Genomic DNA, 12666 nt, shown 5'->3' on the forward strand with positions numbered 1-12666 from the left:
ACACTTTTTTGTTTTGTTTTGTTTTTTTAAGATTCCACATATAAGTGAGATTATACAGTATTTATCTTGTTCTCTTTGGCTGATTTCTCTTAGCATCATGTTCTCTCGGTTCTTCTATGTTGTTGCAAATGGCAGGATTTCTTTATTTTTCATGGATGAATAATATTTCATTGTGTATATATATATGTGTGTATATATATATACACACAACATACATATGTGTGTGTGTATACACTACATTGTCTTACCCATTTATCTGTTGATGGACAGTTAGGTTCTTTCTTGGCTATTGTGAATAATGCTGCAGTGAACATGGGTGTGCAGATATCTCTTCAAGATAATGATTTTGTTTCCTTGGGTATATACCCAGAAGTGGGATTGCTGGATCATATGGTAGTTCTGTTTTAAATTTTTTGAGGAACCTCTTTATTGTTTTCCGTAATGGCTGTACCAATTTACATTCCCACCAACCATGTACAAGGGTTCCCTTTTCTCCATATCCTTGCCAACATGTGTTATTTGTTGTCTTTTTCATAAATGCCATCCTAACAGGTATGAGGTGGTATCTCTATTGTGGTTTTGATTTGCATTTCTCTTATGATTAGTGATGTTGAACACTTTTTCATGTACGTGTTGGACGTTCGTATGTCTTCTTTGGAAAAATGTCTGTTCAGATCCTTTGCCCATTTTTTAATTGAGTTATTATTATTTTTTTGCCAGTGAGTAATATAACTTCCTTATATGTTTTGGATATTAACTCCTTATCAAATATATGGTTTGCAAATATTTTTTCCTGTTCCGTAGGTTGCCTTTTCGTTTTGTTGATTGATTCCTTTGCTGTGCAGAAGCTTTTTAATTTGATGTAGTACTATTTGTTTATTTTTTCTCTTTTTGCCTGTGCTTTTGGTGTCGTATCCAAAAATCATTGCCAAGACCAATGTCAAGGAGCTTTTTCTGTGTGTTTTCTTTTAGGACTTTTATGACTTGGGATCTTACATTTAAGTCTTTAATGCATTTGAGTTAATTTTTTGAGTGGTAAAGGATAAGGATCCAGTTTCATTATTTTGCATGTGGTTATCCTGATTTCCCAACACCATATATTGAAGAGACTGTCTTTTCCCCATTGTGTATTCTTGGTGCCCTTGTCAAAGATTAGTTGACTCTGCATGTGTGGGTTTCTATCTGGGCTCTCTACTCTGTTCCATTGGTTATATGTCTGTTTTCATGTTGGTATCATACTATTGATTACTATAGCTTTTTAATGTAGTTTGAAATCAGAAAGTATGATGCCTCTAGCTTTGTTGTTCTTTCTCAAGATTGCTTTGACTGTTTGGGGTCTTTTGTTTCATACGAATTCTAGGAATATTTTTTTCTGTTTTTTGTGAAAAATACCAATTGAATTTTGATACAAATTGCATTGAATCCGTAGATTGCTTTGGGTAGTATGGATATTTTAACAATATTAATCTTCTAACCAGTGAGCATAGGATATTTTTCCATTTATTTGTGTCTTCCTCAATTTCTTTCATCAATGTCTTACAGTTTTCAGTATGCAGGTCTTTCACCTCCTTGGTTAAATTTATTGCTAAGTATTTTATTCTTTTTGATGCTATTGTAAATGGGGTTGTTTTCTTAATTTCTTTCTCTGATAGTTTGTTGTTAGCATATAGAAACAGGATTGATTTTTGTATAGTGATTTTTGTATCCTTTTACAACTTTACTGAATTTATTAGTTCTAACAGTTTTTTGGTGGAGTTTAGAACATAAAATCATGTTATCTGTAGACAGTTTTACTTCTTCCTTTCCAATTTGAATATTTATTTTCTTACCTAATTGCTCTGGCTGGGATTTCCAGTACTATATTGAGTAGAAGTGGCAAAAGTGGGCACCCTTGTCTTGTTCCTGCTCTTAGAGAAAAAGCTTTCAGTTTTCATTATTGAGTATGATGTTAGCTGTGAGCCTCTCATATATGACCTTTATCATGTTGAGGTACAGTCTTTCTATATCCAATTTGTTGAGAGTTTTTAGCATGAAAAGTGTTGAATCTTGTCAGATGCTTTTTCTACATCTATTGGGATGATCATATAATTTTTATCCTTTATTCTGTTAATGTGGTGTATCATGTTTATTGATTTGTGTATGTCGAAGCATCTTTGCACACCAGGAATAAATCTAACTTTATTGTAGTGTAAGATCTTTTTAATATGCCCTTGGATTCAGTTTGCTATTTTTTTTTTAGGTATTTTCCATCTGTATTCATCAGAGATATTGGCCTGTAATTTTCTTTTCTTGTAGTGTCCTTGTTGGACTTTGGTATCAGGGTAATGCTGGCCTTGTAAAATTAGTTTAGAACTGTTCCCTCCTCTTCATTTTTTTGGAAGAGTTTGAGAAGGATTGCGTATTAGTTCTTCTTTATAAGTTTGGTAGAATTCTCCAGTAAAGCCATCTGGTCCTTGACTTTTGCTTTTTGGAAGGTTTTGGATTACTGATTTAATCTCCTTACTGGTAATCAGTCTGTTCAGATTTTCTGTTTCTTCATGATTCAGTCTTGGTAGGTTGTATGTTTCTAGGAATTTATCCATTTCTTATAGATTGTCAAAGTTATTGGCATATAATTGTTCATAGTAGTCTCTGATGATCCTTTGTATTTCTGTGGTATCAGTTATAATGTCTCCTCCTTCCTTTCTTTAAAAAAAATTCATATTGACTTTTTTTTCACTTAGCAGTAATCGCGCCTCAGATAAACCTCATTGGTTACGATACTGCCACTGCAGCAAAGCTGACTGTTTTTTCTCAAAGATCGGCACCTGAGCTAACATCTGTTGCCAATCTTCTTTTTTTTTTCTTTCTCCCCAAATGCCCCCAGTACATAGTTGTACATTCTAGTTGTAGGTTCTTCTAGTTGAGCTATATGGGATGCCACTTTAGCATGGCTTGATGAGCAGTGCTAGGTGTATGCGCAGGATCTCAACCAGTGAAACCCTGGTCCACTGAAGCATAGTGTGCGAACTTACCCACTCAGCCACAGGGCCAGCCCTATCATTTCTGATTTTATTTATTAGAGTCCTCTCTCTTTTTCCCTTGGTGAGTCTAGTTGTAGGGTTGTCAGTATTGTTCATCTTTTTAAAAAAACCCAGCTCTGGGGCCAGCCTGGTGGCGCAGCAGTTAAGTTCACACGTTCCACTTCTCAGCGGCACAGGGTTTGCTGGTTCGGATCCTGGGTGTGGACATGGCACCACTTGGCAAAAGCCATGCTCTGGTAGGCATCCCGCATATAAAGTCGAGGAAGCTGGGCACGGATGTTAGCTCAGGGCCAGTCTTCCTCAGCAAAAAGAGGAGGGTTGGCAGCAGTTAGCTCAGGGCTAATCTTCCTCAAAAAAAAAAAAAAATTAGGGCTGGCCCTGTGGCCGAGTGGTTAGGTTCACGTGCACTGCTGCAGCGGCCCAGGGTTTCGTCGGTTCGGATCCTGGGCGCAGACATGGCACCGCTCATCAAGCTGTGCTGAGGTGGCATCCCACATGCCACAACTAGAAGGACCCACAACTAAAAATACACAACTATGTACCAGGTCTCTTGGGGAGAAAAAGGAAAAATAAAAATTTTTTTTTTTTTAGAAAGATTAGCCCTGAGCTAACTGATGCCAATCCTCCTCTTTTTGCTGAGGAAGACTGGCCCTGAGCCAACATCTGTGCCCATCCTCCTCTACTCTATATGTGGGATGCCTACCACAGTATAGCTTGCCATGTGGTACCATGTCTACACCCGGGATCCAAACTGGTGAACCCTGGACCACCAAAGCAGAACGTGTGCACTTAACTGCTGTGCCACTGGGCCGGCTCCGGAAAAATTAAATCTTTAAAAAAAGGAAAAAAGAATGTGGAAGCTCCAACCAGCAGAAATCACCATTCTTTAAAAAATAAATAAATAAATAAATAAAAATCCAGCTCTTGGTTTCTTTGAGCCTTCCTGTTGTCTTTTTAGTCTCTGTTTTGTTTATTTCCACTCTGATCTTTATTTCCTTCCTTCTCCTAACTTTTGGCTAAGTTCTTTTTTTTCTAGTTCTTTGAGGTGTAAAGTTAGATAGTCTGTTTGAGTTCTTTCTTTTTTCTAAATGTAGGCCTTTATTGCAACCTAAGTGTCCAGCAACAGACGAATGGATAAAGAAGATGTGATACGTATATACAATGGAATACTACTCAGCTGCAAAACAGAACAAAATCATTCCATTTGCAATAACATGGATGGACCTTGAGAGAATTATGTTAAGTGAAATAAGCCAGCGAGAGAAGGATAATCTGTGTATGACTCCACTCATTTGAGAAATTCAAAATTATGGACTAAGAACAGTTTAGTGGATACCAGGGGAAAGGTGGGGTGGGGGGTGGGCACAAAGGGTGAAGTGGTGCACCTACAACATGACTGACAGACATTAATGTACAACTGAAATTTCACAAGATTGTAACCTATCCATAACTCAATAAAAAAAATAAAATAAAAAAATAAAAACAAGATGAAAAACAAACAAAAAAACCCCCAAAAAACAAATTAAACCATAAGTCAAATAAATGTAGGCCTTTATTACTATAAACTTTTTTCTTAGAACTGTTTTTGCTGCATCCTAGAAGTTTTGATATGTTGTATTTCCATTTTCGTTTGTTTGAAGACATTTTTAATTCTCTTTCAATTTCTTCTTTGACTCATTGGTTGTTCAGGAGTGTGTTGTTTAATTTCCACATCTTTGTGAATTTTCTGGTTTTCCTTTTGTTATTGATTTCTAGTTTCATACCACTGTGGTCAGAAAAGATACTTAGTATGATTTCAGTCCTAGTAAATTTGCTAATTTTTGTTTTGTGATCTAACACGTGATCTGTCTTGGGGAATATTCTGTGTGTGCTTGAGAAGAATGTCTATTCTGCTGCTGTTTGGTTGAAATGTTGTCTGTATGTCGGTTAGGTCTATTTGATCTAAAGTATAGTTCAAGTCCAGCGTTTCCTTATTGATTTTTTGTTTGGATGATCTATCCATTGTTGAAAGTGGGTTGTTGAAGTCCCCTGCTATTACTGTATTGTCCATTTCTCCCTTCAGATCTGTTAGTATTTACTTCATATATTTAGGTGTTCTGATGTTGGGTACATATATATTTACAATTGTTACAGCTTCTTGATGTATTCATCTCTTTGTCATTATATAATGACCTTTTTTGTCTCTTAAGTTTTTGACTTAAAGTCTGTTTTGTCTGATATAAGTATAGTTATCCCTGCTCTCATTTACATGGGATATCTTTTTTTGTCCCTTTTACTTTGAGTCTTTTTGTGTCCTTAAAGCTGAAGTGAGTCTTTTGTGGGCAGCATATAATTGTGTCTTGTGTTTTATCCATTCAGCTACTCTTTGCCTTTTGATTAGACAATTTAATGCATTTAAATTTAAAGTAATTATTGATAGGTAGGAACTTAATGTCACTTTACTAATTGTTTTCTGGCTGTTTTATAGTTCCTTTGTTCTTTCCTCCCTTTCATGCTGTCTTCCTTTGTGAATTGATGACTTTTTGTAGTGGTATGTTTTGACTCCCTTTTCTTTATCTTTTATGTATCTGCAGTAGTCTTTTGCTTTGTGGTTAGCATGAGGGTTACATAAAACATCTTGTAACAGTCTATTTTAAGTTAATAACTTAATTCCAATAGCATACAAAAACTCTTTGCTTTTACCCCCCCATTTTATGTTTTTGATGTCACAGTTTACATCTTTTTATATTGTGTATCATTAGCAACTTATTGTAACTATAGTGATTTTTAATACTTTTGTCCTTTAACCTTTATACTAGAATTAAGTGATTAACACAAACAACATATTACAGTAAACAATATGATAAACAACATATTACAGTATTAGAGTATTCTGAATATGACAGAGTGCTTAGCTTTACCAATGCGTTTTGTATTTTTATTTGTTTTCATGTTACTAATTAACATCTTTCCAGTTCAGCTTGAAGAACTCCTTTCAGCATTTCTTGTAAGACAGGTCTAGTGGTGATGAACTCTCTAAGCTTTTGTTTGTCTGGGAAAATCTTTACTTCTTCATTTCTGAGGGACAACTTTACTGGGTAAAGTATTCTTGGATGGTAGATTTAAAAAAATTTTTATTGAAGTCATAATAGTTTATAACATGGTGAGATTTCAATTGTACATTATTATTTGTCAGTCACCATGTAAATGAGTCCCTTTACCCCTTGTGCCCACCTTCTAACCCCCCTTCCCCTCTGGTAACCACTAATCTGTTCTCTTTGTCCATGTGCTAGTTTATCTTCCGCATATGAGTGAAATCCTACAGTGTTTATCTTTCTCTGTCTGGCTTATTTTGCTTAATGTAATACACTTGAAGTCCATCCATGTTGTCGCAAATGGGACGATTTTGTCTTTTTTTTATGGCTGAGTAGTATTCTATTGTGTATATATACCACATCTTCTTTATCCATTCATCAGTCAATGGGCACTTGGGTTGCTTCCACTTCTTGGCTATTGTGAATAATGCTGCAATGAACAAAGGGGTGCATAAGTCTCCTTGAACTATTGATTTCAAGTTGTTTGGATAAATACCTAGTAGTGGGATAGCTGGATCATATGGTATTTCTATTTTTAACTTTTTGGGAAATCTTCATACTGTTTTCCATAGTGGCTGCACCAGTTTGCATTCCCACCAGCAGTGTATGAGGGTTCCATTTCCTCCACATCCTCTCCGGAATGTGTCATTTTTTGTCTTGGTGATTATAGCCATTCTAACAAGTATAAGGTGATAATCTTAGTGTAGTTTTGATTTGCATTTCCCTGATGATTAGTGATGTTGAACATCTTTTCATGTGCCTATTGGTCATCTGTGTATCTTCTTTGGAAAAATGTTCATATCCTCTGCCCATTTTTTGATTGGGTTGTTTGGTTTTTTTTTGTTGTTGAGTTGTGTGAGTTCTTTATGTACTTTGGAGATTAACCCCTTGTTGGATGTATGATTTGCAGATATTTTCTCCCAGTTGGGTTGTCTTTTCCTATTGTTCCTGGTTTCCTTTGCCTTGCAGAAGCTCTTTAGTCTCATGAAGTTCCACTTGTTTATTTTTTCTTTTGTTACCCTTACCTGAGTAGACATGGTATTTGAAAAGATCCTTCTAAGACCGATCTCACTGATGTCAAAGAGTGTACTGCCTATATTTTCTTCTAGGAGTTCTGTGGTGTCACATTTTACCTTTCAGTCTTTGATCCATATTGAGTTAATTTTGGTGTATGGAAAAAGATAATGGTCTACTTGCATTCTTTTGCATGTGGCTGTCCAGTTTTCCCAGCACCATTTATTGAAGAGACTTTCCTTTCTCCATTGTATGTTCTTAGTACCTTTGTCAAAGATTAGCTGTCCATAGATGTGAAGTTTTATTTCTGGGCTTTCAGTTCTGTTCCATTGATTTGTGTGTCTGTTTTTATACCAGTACCATGCTGTTTTGATTACTGTAGCTTCCTGTAGTATATTTTGAAGTCAGGGATTGTGATGCCTCCAGCTTCATTCTTTTTTCTCAGAATTGCTTTAGCTATTCGGGGCCTCTTGTTGCCCCATATGAATTTTAGGATTCTTTGTTCTATTTCTGTAAAGAATGTCATTGGGATTCTGATTGGGATCACATTGAATCTGTAGATTGCTTTAGGTAGTGTGGACATTTTAACTATGTTTTTCTAATCCATGTGCATGGAATATCTTTCCATTTCTTTATATCATCATTCATTTCTTTCAGTAATTTTTTTTTTAAAGATTTTTTTAAATTTTTTCCTTTTTCTCCCCAAAGCCCCCCAGTACATAGTTGTATATTTCTCGTTGTGGGTTCTTGTAGTTGTGGCATGTGGGACGCTGCCTCAGCGTGGTCTGACGAGCAGTGCCATGTCCGTGCCCAGGATTCGAACCCACGAAACACTGGGACGCCTGCAGCGGAGCGCGCGAACCCAACCACTTGGCCACGGGGCCAGCCCCTCAGTAATGTTTTATAGCTTTCATTGTGTAGGTCTTTGACCTCAATGGTTAATTTATTCCAATAGTTTACTCTTTTTGTTGTGACTGTAAATGAGATTGTATTCTTGAGTGCTCTTTCTGTTAATTCATTATTGCTAATTCTGTCCTCCATAATATCAGTTCTGTTATTCAGGGAGTCTAGATTTTTGTTTATCTCACCCACTGTGTTTTTCATCTCCACTGTCTCTGATTGTTTTTTTTACAGTTTCAATCTCTTTTGTGAAGAATTCCTTCTGTTCATTAATATTTTTCCTGATCTCATTGAACTGTTTATCTGAATTTTCTTGTAACTTGTTCGGTTTTTTTAATGATAGTTATTTTGAATTCTCTGTCATTTAGATTGTAAATTTCTGTGCCTTCAGGAGTGATTTATGGGTGCTTGTCATTTTCCTTCCGGTCTGCGCTATTAATATATTTCTTTATACCGTTTGATGGCATGAATTTGTGCCTTTGCATAGTAATAGTATCTGGTTGCAGATTCCACCTGCCGCCACTGGGGGTGGTGGTTAGGAGCTGTGTATTCTGAGTCTGCCATGATCTGTGGTGTCTGTGCCTGTCCTTTGGCATTTGTGATGTCAGCGCCCAGCTCTGATTGCCGACTTGCTCGCTCACAGCTGCTGCTTTTCTAACATTTGCCTGTGTAGGAGCAGGGGTGCTTTCTTTGGTATATACGATCCTGGGAGCATTCTCGCACTGCCCTTGCTATTTGCTCTCCTACGGTGCTGGCTTGATGAAGATATCCCTGCAATAGCTTAGCCTCCTCTGTGTGGAGCTTTCCCCCAGACTGTGAGGGAATGTGGAGTGTGAAGGCATTCCTGTGGGGAGCTGCCCCTCTCCCCTCTTTTCTCAGAGCTGCATGGTTCTGTGCCTTGGGTCGCTGCTGGGAGGGAGAGGAGATCCCCTTTCCTCCTTCCACTTCTTCCTAGGGGAGTCCAGCACCTCCACCTTCAGACATATGGCTGCATGGGTCTCTCAGACATCTTTTGTGTTGTGTGAATGTCTTCTGTTGGTTTATGAATGTCCTTTTAGTTGTATCTTAGCAGGAAGAGTCTAAGGGAAGAGCTCACTCTGCCATGATGCTGACATCACTTGGTAGTTTTTTCTTGTAGCGCTTTGAATATATTGTCCCACTCTCTCCTGGCCTACAGGGTTGCTGCTGAGAAATCTGCCAATAGCCTTATGGGAGTTGCCTTGTATGTGAATAATTTTTCTCTTGCTGCTTTTAAAATTCTGTTTGTCTTTGATTTGTGATGGTTTTATTATAGTGTGTCTTGGAGAAGATCTTTTTCAGTTGAATCTTTTTGGGGACGTATAAGTTTTGTGAATTTGGATGTGCAAATCTCTCCCAAGATTTGGGGAAGTCTTAGCCATTATTTCTTTAAATAAGCTTTCCTTCCCTTTCTCCCTCTTTTTTCCTTCTGGGACTCCAACAATGCTTAAATTATTTCTCTTGATGATATCCTATGATTCATGTAGGATTTCTCTTTTTTTTACTTTTTATTAAGGTTATAATAGTTTACAACCTTGTGAAATTTCAGTTGTACATTATTGTCGGTCATGTTGTAGGTGCACCACTTCACCCTTTGTGCCCACCTCCTCACCCCCACTTTCCTCTGGTAACCAATCAGTTCTCTTTGTCTACATGTTTAACTTCCACCTATGAGTGGAGTCATACAGAGTTCGTCTTTCTCTGACTTATTTCACTTAACATAATACTCTCAAGGTCCATCCATGTTGTTGTGAATGGGACTATTTTATCATTTTTTATGGCTGAGTAGTATTCCATTGTATATATATATATATATATATATATATATATATATATATATACCATATCTTCTTTATCCAATCATCAGTTGATGGGCACTTAGGTTGCTTCCATAGTGACTGCACCAATTTGCATTCCCACCAACAGTGTATGAGGGTTCCTTTTTCTCCACAACCTTTCCAACATTTGTCACTTTTTGTTTTGGTTATTTTTGCCATTCTAACAGGTGTAAGGTGATATCTTAGTGTAGTTTTGATTTTCATTTCCCTGATAATTAGTGATGATGAGCATCTTTTCATGTGTCTATTGGCCATCTGTATATCTTCTTGGAGAAATGTCTATTCATGTCCCCTCCCCATTTTTTGATCAGGTGGTTTGATTTTTTGTTGTTGAGCTGTGTGAGTTCTTTATATATTATGGATATTAACCCTTTGTCAGAAATATAACGTGTAAATATTTTTTCCCAGTTAGTGGGTTCTTTTTTTGTTTCAATCCTGTCTTCCTTTGCCTTGAAGAAGCTCTTTAGTCTGATGAAGTCCCATTTGTTTATTCTTTCTATTGTTTCCCTTGTCTGAGAAGACATGGTGTCCAAAAAGATCCTTTTGATACTGTTGTCAAAGAGTGTACTGCCCATATTCTCTTCTAGAAACCTTGTGGTTTCAGGTCTGATCTTTAGATTGTTGATCCATTTTGAGTTTATTTTTGTGATTGGTGAGAAAGAATGGTCAATTTTCATTCTTCGACATGTGGCTGTCCAGTTTTCCCTGCAGTGTTTGTTGAAGAGACTTTGTTTTCTCCATTGTATGCCTTGAGCTCCTTTGTCGAAGATCAGTTCATTGTTAGCGTATAGAAGTGCTACTGATTTATGTATGTTGATTTTATACCCTGCAACTTTGCTGTAGCTATTGATTGTTTCTAATAGTTTTCCAATGGGTTCTTTGGGGTTTTCTGTATATAAGATTATGTTGTCTGCAAACAGTGAGAGTTTCACTTCTTCATTGCCTATTTGGATTCCTTTTATTTCTTTTTGCTGCTGAATTGCTCTGGCCAAAACCTCCAGTACTGTGTTGAATAAGAGTGGTGAGAGTGGACACCCTTGTCTTGTTCCTGTTCTCAAAGGGATGGCTTTCAGTTTTTGCCCATTGAGTATGATGTTGGCTGTGGGTTTGTCGTATATGGCCTTTATTATGTTGAGGTACTTTCCTTTTATATCCATTTTATTGAGAGTTTTTATCATGAATGGATTTGGATCTTGTCGAATGCTGTCTCTGCATCTATTGAGATGATCATTTGTTTTTTGTTTCTCATTTTGTTAATGTAGTGTATCATGTTGATTGACTTGCGGATGTTGAACCATCCCTGGTATAAATCCCACTTGATCATGGTGTACAATCTTTTTAATGTTATGCTGTTTTTGGTTTGCCAAAATTTTGTTGAGGATTTTTGCATCTATGCTCATCAATGACATTGGCCTGTAGTTTTCCTTCTTTGTGTTGTCCTTGTGTGGCTTTGGGATCAGGGTGATGTTGGCTTCATAGAATGTGTTAGCGAGGCTCCATCTTCCCCAATATTCTGGAGTAGTTTGAGAAGGATAGGGATTAAATCTTCTTTGAATGTTTGGTAGAATTCTCCAGAGAAGCCATCTGGTCCTGGACTTTTATTTTTGGGGAGGTTTTTTAATTACTGTTTTGATTTCTTTACTTGTGATTGGTCTATTCAGATTCTCTATTTCTTCCTGCTTCAGTTTTGGGAGGTTGTAAGAGTCTAAGAATTTATCCATTTCTTCTAGATTGTCCAATTTGTTGGCATATAGTTTTTCATAGTATTCTGTTATGATCTTTTGTATTTCTGTGGTATCCGTTGTGATAGTTCTAATTTTATTTATTTGAGTCTTCTCTCTTTTTTCTTAGTGACCCTGGCTAAAGGTTTGTCAATTTTGTTTATTTTTTCAAAGAACGAACTCTTTGTTTCATTGATCCTTTCTTCAGTCTTTTTTCTTTCAATTTCATTTATTTCTGCTCTGATTTTTTTTATTTCCCTCCTTCTACTGACTTTGGGCTTTGTTCTTCTTTTTCTAATTCTGTTAGGTGGTGTTTGAGATTGCTTATCTGAGACTTTTCTTGTTTATTGAGGTGAGCCTGTATTGCAATGAATTTCCCTCTTAGGACCACTTTTGCTGCGTCCCAAATGAGTTGGTATGGTGTGTTTTCATTTGTCTCCAGACAATATTTGGTTTCCTTTTTAATTTCTTCAATGATCCATTGTTTGTTCAGTAGCATGTTGTTTAGTCTCCACATTTTTGCCCCTTTCCCGGCTTTATTCTTATAGTTGATTTCTAGTTTCATAGCATTATGGTCAGAAAAGATGCTTGATACATTTCAACCCTCTTGAATTTGTTGAGGCTTGCTTTGTTTCCCAAGTTATGATCTATCCTTGAGAATATTCCATGCACACTTGAGAAGAATGTGTAACCTGCTGTTTTTGGGTGGAGTGTTCTATATATATGTCTATTAAGTCCATCTGGTCTAGTTTTTTATTTAATTCTATAATTTCCTTATTGACTTTCTGTCTGGATGGTCTGTCCATTGGTGGTAGTAGGGTGTTGAGGTCCCCTACTGTTACTGTATTGTTGTTGATGTCTCCTTTTAGTTTTGTTAATAGTTGCTTCACATACTTTGGTGCTCCTGTGTTGGGTGAGTATATATTTATAACTGTTATGTCTTCTTGGTGGAGTGTCCCTTTTATCATTATAAACTGCCCCTGTTTGTATCTCTTTATCTTTTTTGCTTTGAAATCTACTTTGATATATAAGTATGGCAACACCTGCTTTCTTATGTTCCTTATTAGCTTGGAGTATT

The 12666-nt window shown here is 36.7% G+C and overlaps 1 protein-coding gene and 1 pseudogene across 7 annotated transcripts in view; one reads left to right on the forward strand and one right to left on the reverse strand.

Annotated features, from left to right (window-relative positions):
• SCAP (SREBF chaperone) overlaps positions 1-12666 on the forward strand; it is an 83021-nt gene that overhangs the window by 15549 nt on the left and 54806 nt on the right. The gene's annotated exons all lie outside the window — the stretch shown is intronic.
• On the reverse strand, positions 2658-2781 carry LOC111768500 (U4 spliceosomal RNA; annotated as a pseudogene).

This window comes from Equus caballus, chromosome 16, assembly GCF_041296265.1.
Source record: "Equus caballus isolate H_3958 breed thoroughbred chromosome 16, TB-T2T, whole genome shotgun sequence".
Taxonomy (NCBI): domain Eukaryota; kingdom Metazoa; phylum Chordata; class Mammalia; order Perissodactyla; family Equidae; genus Equus; species Equus caballus.